The sequence below is a fragment of the Microcaecilia unicolor genome, chromosome 6 (assembly GCF_901765095.1).
Source record: "Microcaecilia unicolor chromosome 6, aMicUni1.1, whole genome shotgun sequence".
In the NCBI taxonomy this organism is placed as follows: Eukaryota; Metazoa; Chordata; class Amphibia; order Gymnophiona; family Siphonopidae; genus Microcaecilia; species Microcaecilia unicolor.
This window is the reverse complement of record NC_044036.1, coordinates 196695995-196712683: the sequence shown is the minus strand read 5'-3', so window position 1 is coordinate 196712683 and position 16689 is coordinate 196695995. Positions and strand designations below refer to the sequence as shown.

The following is a 16689-nucleotide window of genomic DNA, read 5'->3' as shown; positions in this document are numbered from 1 at the left end:
GTTAAAAAGTAGCGGTCCCAACACAGACCCCCGGGGAACCCCACTATCTACCCTTTACCATTGAGAATACTGACCATTTAACCCTACTCTCTGTTTTCTATCTTTTAATCAGTTTTTAATCCACAATAGGACACTACCTTCTATCCCATGACTCCCCAATTTCCTCTGGAGTCTTTCATGAGGTGCTTTGTCAAATGCCTTTTCAAAATCCAGATACACAATATCAACCGGCTCACCCCTTCAGAGAAATGTAATAGATTATTGAGGCAAGATTTCCCTTCACTAAATCCATGTTGGCTTTGTCTCATTAATTCATGCTTTTGAATATGCTCTGTAACTTTCTTTATAATAGTCTCTAATATTTTGCCTGGCACTGATGTCAGGCTCACCAGTCTATAATTTCTGGGATCCCCCCCCCCCCCAGAACCTTTTTTTAAATATCGGTGTTACATGGGCTACCCTCCAATCTTCTGGTACCACATTCGATTTTAAAGATAAATTACATATTACTAACAATAGTTCCACCAGTTCAACTCTATCAGTACTCTGGGATGAATACCATCCGGTCCAGGAGATTTGCTACTCTTCAATTTGTCATATTGCCCATTACATCCTCTAGGTTTATTTATTTTTATTTATTTTATTTGTTGCATTTGTATCCCACATTTCCCCACAATCAGCAATAACCCAAAGTTTCAACCGGGCTGTATATACCCAGCTTTCCTAGGTTGGAAAAGAAAGGGGATAGTGTACCTATTACATGTGTTGACAATAGAAGGTAAACTCAAATCTTTCCAGGAATTACAGGCTGAGTACTCAATTCCGCCCAAAGACATTTTCCCCTACGCTCAGCTTTGACACTTTGTTAATACTCTGCCATGGAATGACTTAACTGAAGATGTTCAGGTTGAGCTGGCTTCAGGTTGAGCTTACAGAGGCTTTCTCACTGCAGGCACAGGAGAAAGTACCGCTCTCGTTCCATCACCGCCATATTAAAGACACGACCCCGGAGTTAGAATACTCACAGATAGCGAAGGCATGGAGGGACGACTTCCCTCTGAAGCTGACCTCAGAACAACTGAAAGAACATATACTGTCAATTCGTAAGCATTCTGTTTTTTCTATACACTGGGAAATACAAATTTGCGCTACGCATATACATTGCTCCCCGGAGAGCATTTCACATGGGAATATCCCCATGGGGTACGTGTTCAAAGTGCGGGGCAGACGAAGCCACTCTGGGACATATGTTTTGGAAATGCGGGGGGATTGTGAAGTTCTGGAGGACCTTGATTTTACAGGTGTCCGGAATGTGGAGCATGAGGTGGCACTATGACACATTACTGTTGTTTGGATTTCCCACCTTATCATCACATACCCCGAGAGGCATGAAAAACTTTATACGGAAAACTATTGTAATATCAAAACAAGTTATACTGGCAGAATGGATAACCAATAGATATCCCACAATACAGCAATGGAGAACGAGGATGCTTACTCTCTTAAGACTGGAACAAATGGACATAAAAAACCTCTCTTCAGACAGAGGAGAACGGTGGCAACAATGCTGGAGCCCATTTTTGAATACCTTGACACCAGCAGCGTGGAGCCGTTTATTGAATAGATAATCCTCAACAGGCTGGAACAATTGATAGTCAGACGGGATGGCCTGAATACAAGAGTGGGGGAGGGGGGAGAAGTGGGATCAAGGAAGAGAGGGAGGGAAAGGTTGGGATGCTTATCATATGACCTGAACATGGTATTATGGAAGGACTAGTTATTGGGGAATTCACTTATAAGATGATGAAAGCATAAAAAGTTGAACCATAGAATAAGAATGGGTTGGGTGGGTGAGAGGGAAGGGTTGGGGGGAAGGAAATGTAAATTTCATGATTATTTCAGCTTGACAGGATGACATTTATAAATATATGTATCTTCCCTTGGAGAACTGTACCAGTTATCTTATATTGCTGTCAATAAAAACAGATTTAAATATAAATTAATTCTTTGCTTTGGTCTTCACTGAGGAAGCTTTGGGAGAGATACCGGTGCCATAAATGATATTCGAAGCTGACGAGTTGGAAAAACTGCATGAAATCTCTATAAACCTGCAAGGGGAGACGTGCCCTTTTTTTTTTCCAGAGGAAGGTCCTTAGCATTTTATTCAGTTTTTGCTCATCCGTTCTCTTCAAAAATAAAGGTAATAACTAGAATACATATAACCATCTAGGAATTATGAACATATTATACAGCGCTATTCTTCCCAGCAAAGTTATTGGCAAAGATTCCCATACAAGCAAACTCTTCTGTGTTTCAGTTAACAAACGTTGAATATTATACGTATACAATTGTGTTAAGTTTGTAGGTATCAGGACCCCCAGGTATTTTAGTACACCCATCGCCCATATAAATGGGAAGGTTTCTTGCCCATCTATTCACTCATCTGCTACCACTGACAGTGCTTGGGACTTTCCAAAATTCATCGTGAAGCCTGAAAATTGTCTATAGGCTTCCAGGGTCGTTAGCAATGGTTCTAGGGAGTGGTAGGGGTCTGACATTATTACCAGTAGATCGTCTGCATAAGCCAACACTTTATTATGTTGCCCTACTACCTGCACACTTCTCACCCCCTCTGTCAGATATAGGTGTTGCAACAGGGGTTCCAGGGAGAGTATAAATAGCATAGGGGACAGTGGACCACCCCTGTTGCGTTCCCCGTTCGATGTTAAACTCTTTATCTTTTACACCATTGGCCACAATTGCATCTTTAGGATGACTATATAGTGTCTGCACTGCATTCCGGTACCAACCCAGAAATCCCATATGTTCTAAAGTTTGAAATAAGTATTCCCAGTTGACCTTGTCGAAAGCCTTTTCCGCGTCCAGGCTTAACAGCATGGCAGCCTCCCCCCCCCCCCCCCCCCCCCCAATCCTCTTGACATTTAGCCATGGCCAATAACAATCTTCTAACATTTAAGACCGACTGACGGTTCCTAACAAAGCCAACTTGTTCCGGTCTGACCAGTCGAGGTAGAATGGGGGCCAGGCATTCCGACAGGATTTTTGCTATTAATTTTGTGTCTACATTTAAAAGCGAGATGGGTCTATACGACTCCGCCTGTTCTTTAGGTTTGCCTGGTTTCGGTATTAGGGTTATAGTCGCTGTATTGGCGTAGAGAGGAAAGGAACCCCTCTCTATGGAGTTTTCAAAGTATGTCAGTAAAGCTCCCCAGGCCTTAGGTGGTAGCAACTTGTAATATTCTCCCAAGAACCCATCCGGACCCGGGGCGGAGTGCAGTTTTAACATTTTTATTGCTATTTGTAATTCTTTCAGAGTCAACGGGGCATTTAAGACATTTTGCTCCGCCATAGTCAAGCTGGGGGGCCTAGCTTGTGCTAAATATACCGAGAGATCTTGTTGTTGTACTGTTTTCTCCCTTGCATACAGGGCCGTAAAATATTGGGTAAGTATTTGTGCAATTTTGGGGGGATTATTTGTTATTGTGCCATTATCATCGTTTAAAGCATCTATCGTTCTTGGGCCTCCCCAGGTCTTTATTACTCGAGCTAGCAATCGCCCTGGGCGGTTCCCATACCTATTCAGCCTATATTTCCTGTACAACAGTGAATATGTCTCTTTTTCGTGTAGTAGTGTGTTAAGTGCTATTTGTGTTGACTTTAAGATCTCAAGTGTGGCATTGGATGGGCACCTAACATTTCTTTGTTTTGCTTTTTTTTAATTGGTTCTCTAAAAGTAAGATACTGGCAGCTGTGCGTTTTTTCCTAACATTTACAAACACAATGATATCCCCTCTTAGCACGGCTTTAGAGGCCGACCAATACAGTGTTGGTTGATCCTCATGCCCAGCATTATTGATCATGTAGTCATTCCACCTCTCATGTATATATTTTTGAAAAGATAAGTCACCATATAAGTAAGCTGGGAACCGCCAGTTCTGCCCCCCACCTTCATCTATTTTTGTTTCCAAATCCATCCATACCGGAGCGTGGTCTGAGATCTCCTCTGGACCTATCACTGCTGTATGTACCTTAGAGAAAAGGGAGCGAGCTATCATTATGTAGTCTAGTCTAGCTTGTGTCTCGTGGACTCAGGATCGGGGGGTATAATCTTTTTCAGAGGGGTGGAGGGCCCGCCATAGGTCTACTAAGTCCAATGTTTGTGTTATTAGGGGACGTGTATTTGCTCTATATCTGGTATAATACTGCGAAGTAGGATTGGTACAATCCTGCTCCGGATCCATGATTAAGTTAAAATCACCTACCAGCACCAGTGGTGTCCCTCCTTTTTGAAGACATGTCTGAAGCAAGGACTGGTAAAATTTTGGGTCTTGCCTATTTGGGCCATATACTACAAATAAATAGATTTCTAGTCCCTGCAGCCAGATGTGTAACAGTAAATTGTTCCCTTGTGTGTCTTTAGTTACCAGGGAAGCCCTATATGGCAGACCCTTTCTGAATAATACTGCTACTCCACCTCTCCTCCCCTGGGAAGAGCTGGCAAAAGTTTCTCCCACCCAGGCTCTTTGTAGCTTCATATGCTCTAACTCAGTGAGGCGTGTTTCCTGCAGACATGCAATGTCTGCTCTATGTCTGCGCAGAGCTGTCAGGATTTTAGCACGTTTAATGGGGGATGAGATACCTCCCACATTCCAAGTAACTATGCGGACCGGCATGGCCTAAGCCATAATAAGATTTCTTTCATTCGTTTCCTCTCTCTAATTATACACTGTATTGTGCTGGGAGTCTCCCTTCTCCTTCTCAGGGGGTGGTATTTCCTAGAAATTGAACCATTACGGAATTGCCCACCTCTCTTTTGTTCTTTGTGAATGTCCCAAGACGTGAAACCATCTCTTAGCCTTACTCTTACCTTTCCCCTCCCCCTTTCCCCTCCTTCCACCCCTTCCCTCCCCTCCCTTACCCATCTATTCCCATCCCCTATATTGCCCTTTACCATCCTCACCAGCAACACTGCCTGTGAAAATGCGAGATCAGTATTGATGCTAAGGAACCCGGCCCCACATATTCAAGTTACCTTATGTTCAGCCATATCCCCATCACCGTTAAGCACACAATGCTACCATTCTTCAAATACATTTTACCAGATAGTTAATTGTTATCAGTTCTTTCCAGATGTCCACCTTCTGTAAGAAATGCCTTTGCCTCTGTTCCAGATTTGAAGCTGTGCCAGGTTCCCTGGATCAAGATTTTTAGTATCGCTGGGTATGCAAGCAAAAATTTAATCTTTTTGTGTACAAGCGTTGTACAAATTGAGTGCAATTGGCGGCGTTGTTCCTGTACCGCTTGTGAAAAATCTTGAAAGAATAATACTTTCTGTCACGTATGTGAATGTTTCCTTGTCTGTGCTCACCTCGCCCTCTGGTGGCCAGAACCGGTGGCTGTTATGGACTGTCACCCATTCCAGACTTCAACCCAGTCCGGTCCGGATCTTCCAGGCTGCCATACTTGCTTCTCTTGTTTGTGCCTGAACAGCACCCGTAGCTGCCTTGTGATTCCTGCAGCTAGACTTCAGCAGCTGATGGGCTTTATTAACCTGCTGGAAACTTCTGTGTTGGCCTTTGCATCGTCTAAGGTCCCTGGTGTGTTGGTACTTTGCTGCACTTCTGCCTAGTCTGGTTTCTTGTGCGGTTCTAGTTAGTCTGTGTGTAGTTTTACTTGGTTTATTGCTTATTTCTTAGTCTGGTTTCTGGTTTGTATTCTTGGTCTGGTTTCTGTTTGTCTGTGTCTCTTGCTTAGTGGCTGCTCTGCAGCTTTCAGTCCTGTCTCTTTTCTGTCAGTGTTTGTACCCTGTTTCAGTGGCTGCTTGTCAGCTTTCAGTTCATGTCCTTTAGCTTACCCATTTCCTGCTTTGTGTAGTATTGTCTGTCTGTGAGTCCTAGCCCAGTTTCCTGCCTTGCTGCCCATGTTTATTCCTTTCCCCTCTGACCCTCAGACCCTGTCCAGCCTAGTTGGTATTCAGTTCCTGCCCTGTCCGGTAAGTCCTGCCGGCCGCCTGCACCCAGGGGCTCAACTCCTGAGGAACGGCGGTCAAGTGCAGGTGAAGTCTAGCTGGCCCTGTCAGAGTTCTGCTTTGTCTCTGGTGTGGGGTGGTTTTGCCTGCCACTGCTGCTCCACAGCAGTGGCCCAAGGGCTCACAAACCTAGTTTCTGCCTTGAAAACGTGACACTTTCTGACCGTCACATTGTAAGTTTTCCCTCCAAGCGAAATCCCTGTAATATTTCCACTTTATGTCGGTAATTAAGAATTTTTGCTATTATAACTCTAGGGCGATTCCGTTTTTCAAGTTTTCTACCGCCGTAGGGCCCGCAGAGTCCGACATCGCCAACTCCTTCTCCAACCAATTTTCCAACCATGTCGTTAGATTCTGGTCTGGGATGCGTTCCGCTAGGCCAACTATTCTTATATTATTCCGCCTTGAGCGGTTCTCTAGGTCTTCCAGTTTGGTTTCTAGGTCCGCTACCTGAGTAGTAAGGCGTGCAATGTCTGGGGCCTGTTCTCGCGAGTCGTCTTCTAAAGCCGATACTTGGGTCTTCAAGTCTCCATCTCGGATTCCCATTCCATCTAAGCCAGTCTGAAAATTTTCCAATTTCAAGATAAGTGCGTCCCAGCATTGTTCGAACGCCTTAGCCACAGCCATGGTGAGTTGTTCAAGTTGTCCTTCAGTAAAGGTGGGCGCCGCGGGTGGCGGCAGGTTGGCCATCTTGAGATCTCCACTCCCTGTTCTGAGTTTGTCTCTTCTCGTTGTTTTTTGTGCCATCGCCGGGGAGGTTTTCTCAAATTTGTCCATTAATAGTGCACACCTCTGCCTATCTCTGGCAGACGTTTTGAAAGGAATTATGTTGCAACATGATATACTGGAGGCTTATATGAGGCCAGGTGTCCTGGAGCTACAGCTCAAGCTGCTTCTCTGCTCACCGCATCACGTGATCTCCACGCAAAGAATTCATTTAATCTCTCCGCTATGGCTTTGTCTTCCCTGATTGCCCCTTTTACCCCCGGTCATCTAGTGATCCAACCGATTCTTTTGCCGGCTTCTTGCTTTTTATATACCTAAAAAAATGTTTTACTATCTGTTTTTGCCTCCAGCGCAATCTTTTTTTCGAAGTCCCTCTTTGCCTTCCTTATCAGTGGAGTGATCAGTACTAGAACTGGTGCTACTTAACATATTTATAAATGATACGGAAATTGGTACAGCTTCTTCTCTCTACTGCAACCCACCTCAGGAAGCTACATCAGAGAAGTGGGCCGCAGTAAAGAAAACAAGCCAGTGCCAGCAGCAGAGCAGCATATGGGAATTGCTGCTGTTGCTGTCTTTTGGAAAACAAAAAAAGAAGGTAGACGCAGGGAATGGGGTTGAGGAGTGAAGGAGGAAGATGCCAGACCGCAGCTGGGGTGGGGGGTGGAAAGGAGAGATGCTGGCTTGGGAGGAAGGAGGGATACAAGACTTGACATTCCTTATGCTGTTTCTTATTAATTTCATTCGGTTCCTCTTCCATTTTCTGAAGGATTTTCTTTGAGCTCTAATAGCTTCCTTCATCTCACTTTTTAACCATGCCGGCTGTCGTTTGGTCTTCCTCCCTCCTTTTTTAATACACAGAATATATTTCGTCTGGGCTTCCAGGATGGTATTTTTGAACAGCATCCACACCTGATGTAAATTTTTGACCCTTGCAGGTGCTCCTCTGAGGTTTTTTTCATCCTTCTTCTCAGTTAAACGCTAACATATTGGATTTCCTATGTATACTTAAGCCAAAGCTGATATAAAATCTGATCATATTATGATCACTGTTATCAAGCGGCCCCATCACCATTACCTCCCACACCAGATCATGCACTCCACTAAGGACTAGATCTAGAATTTTTCCTTCTCTTGTCGGCTCCTGTTCCAGCTGCTCCATAAAGCAATCCTTGATTTCGTCAAGGAATTTTACCTCTCTGGCATGCCCTGATGTTACATTTACCCAGTCAATATTAGGGGAATTGAAATCACCCATTATTATTGTCTTGCCTAGTGTGTTAGCCTCCTGAATTTCCAATAAAATTTCTACATCTGTCTGTTCATCCTTGCCAGGCGGACGGTAGTACACTCCTATCACTATCTTATTCCCCTTTACACATGGAATTTTGATCCATAGGGATTTCAAGATGTGGTTTGTTTCCTGCAGAATGTTAATCTGGTCGTGAGCCCTTGAGCCCCGCACACACAGGACAAACAACTAGCACCACCAGAAAATGGGAGATAGAGCATTCAGGTGGGCCTCACGGCCTATCGGGGACCCACTCGCACAGAGTCCAAAAGTGCGGGCCTCACGGCCGAACAGGAACCAAGTTATACACTGGGAAGGGAGAAAGAACACCGAGGGGTCCCCAAAGGGACTGGAGCACTAGCAACGCACACAGCACTAGATATTTTATTTATTTATTAGGATTTATTTACCGCCTTTTTGAAGGCATTCACTCAAGGCGGTGTACAGTAAGAATAGATCAAACATGAGCAGTAGGCAATTACAGCAGTAAAAATATTCAAGTAACAATACAAAATATGGCATGGAGGGGCATAATCGAAAGGGAGCGCCCATCTCCGGGAACGGATACGAGAAGGGGCGGTCCAAACCGTATTATCGAAAAAGATGGGTGGGTTTGAGATGGTCGGCATCTGTTTTCAGCGATAATGGAAACCGAAGGCAGCCATCTCAAAAATGAACAACTCCAAGGCATTTGATTGTTGGAGGGGCCAGGATTCGTAGTGCAGTGGTCCCCCTGACATGCCAGGGCACCCTAGGGGGCACTTTAAAAAAAAAAAAAACATTAAAATACCTCCCAGGTGCATAGCTCCCTTACCTTGGGTGCTGAGCCCCCCAAATCCCCCCCAAAACCCTCTACCCACTACCCACAACTCTACACCATTACCATAGCCCTTATGGGTGAAGGGGGGGGCACCTACATATGGGTACAGTGGGTTTTGGGGGGGGGGTTGGAGGGCTCACATTTATCACCACAAGTGTAACAGGGGGGGGGGGGGGGGTGGGCCTGGGTCCACCTGCCTGAAGTGCACTGCACCCACTAAAAACTGCTCCAGGGACCTGCATACTGCTGTCATGGAGCTGGGTATGACATTTGAACCTGGCTTAAAGGCTGGAAAAAAAGTTTTTAAAGTACTTTTTTTTTGGTGGGAGGGGGTTAGTGACCACTGGGGGAGTCAGGGGAGGTCATCCCTGATTCCCTCCAGTGGTCATCTGGGCAGTTCGGGCACCTTTTTGGGACTTGGACCTAAAAAAAAAAGGGGTACAAAAAAAGCGGCCTAAATTCTCGCTATGGGCGCCCTTCTTTTTTCCATTATGGCCTGAAGCCGCCCATCTGTTAACCAGTCCCATGCCCACCCCTGTCCTGCCTTCACTACTGTGCCGACACGCCCCCATGAACTTTGTTCGTCTCCGCGACGGAGTGCAGTTGAAAGCGCCCAAAATCGGCTTTCGATTATACCAATTTGGGCACCCTTGGGAGATGGGCGCCCTTCTCCTTTCGAAAATAAGCTGGATGGTATACTACTTACAATGACAACACAATACATAATAGAACATTATAATTGGTAGTGAAGGGTAAGGCAAAGTTGTAACATATAGATGAGTAAGAAAGTAGGAAGAATTTGAAAGTAAGGTGACTGATTTGAAGAAAGTTGCAGATGAGGTCAGAGAGATGGTTAAATATTATCTCAGTTAGGCTAGGAGTGGATAAACATGTCCCGCTGCAGTATGTGCAGCCCGAGTCAATCCTTGTGTGTGTGAGTGAGACTAACATGTTAGTTACTTCTTCCATTAAAGGCTTGGTTGAAGAGCAAAGCTTTCACCCGCTTCCTGAAGTAGAGATAGTCTTGTGTTAAGCGGAGCCTTTCAGGCAATGCATTCCAGAGTGTCGGGGCTACTCCAGAGAAAGCTCGCTTGCGGGTATCACATCGTGTAATGTCTTTTGGAGAGGGTTTAGTTAGTGAAAGTCCTTGGGAGGACCTTAGTGTCCTTGGCGATGTGTGGAGGATCATCCTATTCTTCAGATACTCAGGGCCATTTCCTTTCAGGGCTTTGAAGATCAGACATATAGTTTTAAATTTAGCCCTGTATTGTACTGGTAGCCAATGAAGTTTTTGCAAAAATGGTGTGATGTGGTCACGTCGCTTGCAACCTTCTATGAGTCTTGCTGCTGCATTCTGAATCAAGTGGAGCTGGTGCAGGCCCTTTGTAGTCAGACCATTGTATAGTGCATTGCAATAATCCAGTTTTGATGTTATCATGGCATGTACAACTGGGACAAGATTTACCTTCTCGGTGTAAGGAGAGAGGCAGCGTAGCTGTCGCAAATAGTAGAAGCAGCTCTTGAAGGTTGCTTGGATTTGGGGAATTAGAGTAAGTGTTGAATCTAAGACACAAGGGAAAGAGCGACAGACAGAAGCTTCTATAGGAATACACAAGGCTGTGCCATAGGGCAGTCAAGGAAAAAGGACACAAATGTAAGGGGGAGCCACCTATAAGAATACACAAGGCTGCCACACAGCACACTAGGGAAAAGGGAATCCACACACAAGAATGCACAAGGCTGGCCCCACAACACTCAAGGATAAAGGGAACTACTTATAGGGATACATAAGGCTGTGCCACACAGCACTCAAGGGTAAAGGGAAGAGTAAGCAAACAGAGAAAGTTGCCTTAACATACACAGATCAGATAAGGAGCACTGCTCACCGGAATCAGGAGACAGACTCAGCAAACAAAAGGGGGAAACAGGCTAAGGGAAAGGGCTGCTCCTGAAACACCGAACTGCAGGAAGCAGGGTTTACATGGCAGACAAAGGTTAAGCAAGCAAAGGGAAACTGATACAAACAAGCAAGAGCAAATACAAGGACATGGAGGCTGCCACCAGAGACAGAACCACAGGGAGCAGAGCCTAAGCTTAACACAAAAAGGGAACACAGAGAGAAAGGAAACTTAATCAAACAAACAAGAACGATACAAGGAACAAGCTTACTACAGACAAGCAGGGAACAGACGCAGGTGCAGTATAGTGAGGCAATCAAGCTCATGCTGGGAATACCCAGCACACACACACAGAATCAACAAGCTACAAGGAGAGTAAGCAAAACTCCAACATATACAGAAAATGCCCTAGCACAAACAGAGAGAGAGTAAGCAGGCTTCAGCTGACAGTAATCAAACACTAAAGCAAAGGTTGTAGGGAGAGGTAAGGTTAAGTAGATCTTGGCTTCTGACGTCAGCTCAATCCCTGAAAGACCAATGAGAAGCGTGTTCCAGCCATTCCCCTGCCTGTTAGCAGAGTGGGTTCCAACCATTCCCCTGCCTGTTTAACAGAATCATAGAACAGAATTTTCAATCTATTTGATTCCAGGCTGTCCTTAACATGCAATGCTACCCCTCCACTAATTCGATCCACGCTATTATTAGAATATAATTTGTATCCCGGTATGACAGTGTCCCACTGGTTATCCTACTTCCACCAGGTCTCAGAGATGCCTATTATATTTTGTTTTTTTATTTAGGGCAATATATTCTAACTCTCCCATCTTATTTCTTAGGCTTCTGGCTTTCGCATATAGACATTTGAAACTGTTTGTTCCTATTTACATCATGCTATGTACTTGACAGTATTAATTTGCAATCTTTTGTCTGATTTTTATTTTTTATTCACCCATATAGAGAGAAATGACCATTTAAACATACCCTCTTCCTCCCCCGGAAATCAATCCACCGCCTCCACCCGCAGCTTCCCTGTTGCAGTTGAGTTCTTCGAAGTCGGAGAAGAAAGGCCTCAAGTAAGAGGCACTGTTGGGGGAAATGCATGCGGAGGCCTGGGACTTTTAGATCCCTAGGCTATAGTTAGATCTATACCATCCAAGGAGCCAGTTACTTTGAGCGAATATGGCAAATTCTCCAAAGCCTAGACACTAAACTAACTAATTCAACGCAAGAAATTTCCATACTAGTGACAACGGTTGATTCACTATCAAAATCGCTTGAAACATTCAAAACTGAATCTTCAACTCAGATGTTGGCAATAAAAACTGATGTTAAAAAACCAAGATTTTTCAGTTGTGACGATAAAAGATAAAACTATACTTCATAGAAGATTGGAGCAAATAGAAAATCATAATCGCAGATTGAATTTACAACTCCTAAATTTTCCTAAATGTTTGGGATATACTCCTTTTTGATATCTTTACAAAATATTTGGTGGAAACTTTGCATTATTCTTCAGAACATATTCCCCCAATAAATCGGATATACTATATTCTTGTGAAAAAGAATCAAGAAGGAGAAACTTTGGAGTAATTTCCTACACAAAAAGATCCAAAGGAAAATATTCTAAATTTAACGGAGATTCTGGAATCTTCGATAACGGAGGATACTGAAAGGCAAACTTTGGTTATTTCATTTGTTTTCGAGCAAGATATGGAAGCTGTCAAAAGAATGTTCTTCAAAAACTCACAATCCCTGTTTTATGGGAAAAATGTATGGATGTATCCTGATGTCACCAGACAAACACAGGAAAGAAGGAAAGCTTTTTTGGCATTAAGAAAAGACACTTTAGATTTAGGAGCTTTCTTTTATTTGAACTATCCGTGTAAATGTGTGGTAAAATATCTAGGTCTAAAATATGTCTTTTTTTCAACCGGAACAACTGAAAGCTTTCATAAATCAAAAGAAAGTATTAAAGTAATTGGTGGTTTTCTGTCTAATGATAAGAGATTGTATTATAGTATGCCAGGTGATAGTGCTATGCTAAATTGTAATGTTTAATTGTTTCCTTATTGCATTTAATTTCTTCTCCTGAAATTTATATTCTCCCCCCCACAAATGCTCTTAATTTGTGGTCTAAAGAAGGAAAATGTTTTACTTAAGTCAAACAATATGTTTTATTATTTCCTATTCCGGTATTGCATTCTTCAAGTGTATGCTTGAAAAAAACTTAAATTAATTAAAAAAAAAAACAAAAATAAAACATACCCTCTTCCTGTTTATTCTTTGGAGGGGGTGGGGAAATTCTGAAATATCATGAATAAATTCCTCCCAAAGTTGCATTTCATTTAAAGAAAAGAGGCAACGGGATATCTAGTTACATTAGTGTGATTCACAGTCGGAAAAGAAAAAAAAATAGAGAATTAGAGATTTAAGGGACGGCATTCACAAAATTGCTATGAAAGGGGAAGCGCCACTGCTAAATCAATCTGCCAGAGTTAATTGGGACATCTCAACTGCATGGCTGTCTATCCAGCTTATTTTCGAAAGAGAAGGCCGGCCATCTTCCGACACAAATCGGGAGATGGCCGGCCATCTCTCAAGACCGGCGAAATCAGCTTAATCGAAAGCCGATTTTGGCCGGCCTCAACTGCAGTCCGTCGCGGAGCCGGCCAAACTTCAAGGGGGCGTGTCGGAAGGGTAGCGAAGGCGGGACAGGGTCATGCCGGGGTGTGCTTAAGAGATGGGCGCCATCGGCTGATAATGGAAAAAAGAAGGGTGTTCCTGGCGAGAATTTGGTCCACTTTATTTGGTCCCTTTTTTTCAGTCCCAAAAAAGTGCCTGAACTGACCAGATGACCTCCCCTGACTCCCCCAGTGGTCACTAACCCCCTCCCACCCTCAAAACAACAACTTTAAAAACTTTTTTTCCAGCCTCTATGCCAGCCTCAAATGTCATACCCAGCTGCCTGACAGCAGTATGCAGGTCCCTGGAGCAGTTTTTAGTGGGTGCAGTGGACTTCAGGCAGGTGGACCCTGGCCCATCCCCACCCTACCTGTTACACTTGTGGTGGTAAATGGGAGCCCTCCAAAACCCACTGTACCCACATGTAGGTGCCCCCCTTTAACCATAAGGGCTATGGTAATGGTGTAGAGTTGTGGGGAGTGGGTTTTGGTGGGGATTTAGGGGGCTGAGCACCCAAGGTAAGGGAGCTATGCACCTGGGAGCTATTTTAAATTTTTTTTTTAATGTTTAGAAGTGCCCCCTAGGGTGTCCTGGCATGTTAGGGGGACCACTGCACTACAAAATCTGGCTCCTCCCACGACCAAATGCCTTGGATTTGGCCGGGTTTGAGATGGCCGGCCTCGGTTTCCATTATCGGCGAAAACCAAGGCCGGCCATCTCAAACATTTGGCTAGCCCCAACCGTATTATCGAAACGAAAGATGGCTGGCCATCTCGTTTGAAAATACAGTTGGCCCCGCCCCTTCATGGCACCGTCCTCAGAGATGGGCATCCCCGGTTGAAAATGCCCCTCTATGTATGATAGCTGGGTGGCTGGTACACGTGAGGATCGCTTTGTGACTTGCCTGCCTGGTGCGAAGGTGGCGGACCTCACGCATCACCTAGATAGGATTTTAGATAGTGCTGGGGAGGAGCCGGCTGTCTTAGTACATGTGGGTACCAATGACATAGGAAAACGTGGGGAGAGGTTCTGGAAGCCAAATTTAGTCTCTTAAGTAGAAAGCTCAAATCCAGAACCTCTAGGGTAGTATTTTCTGAAGTGCTACCCGTTCCACGCGCAGGGCCCAAGAGACAGGCAGAGCTCCGGAGTCTCAATGCGTGGATGAGACGATGGTGCAGGGAGGAGGGTTTTAGATTTGTTAGGAACTGTGTAACATTCTGGGGAAGGGGGAGCCTATTCTGAAAGGATGGGCTCCACCTTAAGTAGGGTGGGACCAGGCTGTGGCATCGGCATTTAAAAAGGAGATAGACAGCTTTTAAACTAGAGACTGAGGGAAGGCTGACAATCGCTCAAAAGCGCATGGTTTGAGATAAATCTAGTTTTTCATTTAGTGCAATATAGTCTAACTCTCCCATCTTATTTTTAGGCTTCTGGCATTTGCATATAGACATTTCAAACTATGCTTGTTGTTCCTATTTACATCATGCTCAGTACTTGACAGTATTAATTTGCAATCTTTTGTCTGATTTGTATTTAAGGACACCTGATCTACTACAGTCTCTTCTGCAACCTCACTATCGGGATATCCTAACTTCCCTGTTTTGGTGATATCTTTGAAAGATGCCATAATAGGCATCTCAGAGACTTGGTGGAAGGAGGATAACCAGTGGGACACTGGTAGTGATAGGGTGGATCGAATTGGTGGAGGGGGTAGCATTGTATGTTAAGGAGGGCCTGGAATCAAATAGATTGAAAATTCTTCAGGAAACAAAACACATCTTAGAATCCCTGTGGATTGAAATTCCTTGTGTAAAGGGGGAAAGGATAGTGATAGGAGTGTACTAATGTCCGCCTGGCCAGGATGAACAGACGGATGTAGAAATGTTACGGAAATTAGGGATGCCAACAAACTGGGCAACACAATAATAATGGGTGATTTCAATTACCAGCAAAAAATATATCTTTCTACCTTATATACAATATGTTTGCAAGCAACTATGGCATCCCCTGGGCAATAAAGTTTTCAACAATCACAAAAATGTGGAGAAAAAAAGACATCAGGTATTACAGAAACACCTCTTTGTCAAAGGACAAGCCTTTTGTATAATGAGGGAACCATAGCAATCATGTGTCTTCAAAAAAAACTCCACAAAACTCCTATGCCACTTGGCTTAACCATGTGCTCTAAAACATTTGTAAAGGAGACTTAAATGATCCAATTTTAAATTCAAAAGGCTTGGAAAGAGTACTTATCTTGGCTGAAGAATTGTCCTGTTTTAAGAACCCAGCCTCACGTCCACTGTACTCCACACTCCAGTAAAGTCCCGACAGGGTCGGGCTGCTTCAGGGGAATATTTATATATGTGAAAAAAATCCAAGCACATAACGTCTCGCCGTCTCCACTTTACTCTGGTTCAAAACATGGCGGACGGCTTCTCCACTTTCACAATCTGCTTTTATACTCAGCGTCTGACGTCACCCGAGAATGCTCCAATCACCCGGACTGCTTGTCAAAGGAACGCTTTCCATTCGATCGCTACATTTAAACCCCTAGGTATGACAGTCTTTAGCTCAAAAATCCATCGTTGTTCTCTTTGTCTTAAAAGGCGTCTAATATCACCTCTTCTTTCCGAAACTCTCATTTGTTCCAATACAATGCATCTCAATTCTGAAAACTGATGATGATGTTGTATGCAATGTGAAACCATAGGTTCATATGTCTTCCCCGCTTGGATACAGTGTCTGTGTTCTATTAACCGAGTTTATAAAGTACGAGAAGTCTGTCCCACATAACATAATGCACAAGGGCACATTATGATGTATATCACGTTCTCTGAAGTACAGTCTGTTATAGAATACAGCTTATAAATCCTTTCAGAAGTTGGATGAATAAATCGATTGGAATTCAACATGATATTACACACGGAACAATGACCACAAGCGCTATGAAACCCATCTTCACGTCTTCTAATCGTGTCCCGATTCCAAACCTCTGCTGGACATAAGGTATCATTAAAATTACTGTTGCGTTGAAATGCAAAAATCACTCTTAAGTCCCGAAAGCAAGGGTGAACTTGCAACATAGGTAAATGTCGTTTAATGATCTTAGACATTTTGTCTGTATGGGCATTATAACGTGTTACGAATGTTAACACCTCTTCTGACTCCTGAATCTTCTGGCTGGGATATAACAGCCAATCTCTATGATTGTTCTTAGCTCTCT

The 16689-nt window shown here is 43.9% G+C and overlaps 1 long non-coding RNA gene across 1 annotated transcript in view; it reads left to right on the top strand.

Annotated features, from left to right (window-relative positions):
- LOC115473228 overlaps positions 1-12781 on the top strand; it is a 98186-nt gene extending 85405 nt beyond the window's left edge. Inside the window, exon 2 of the long non-coding RNA XR_003942620.1 lies at positions 11742-12781. This is a non-coding gene — a long non-coding RNA (uncharacterized LOC115473228). The remainder of the gene's footprint in view (positions 1-11741) is intronic.
- The last annotated feature ends 3908 nt before the right edge of the window (positions 12782-16689 follow it).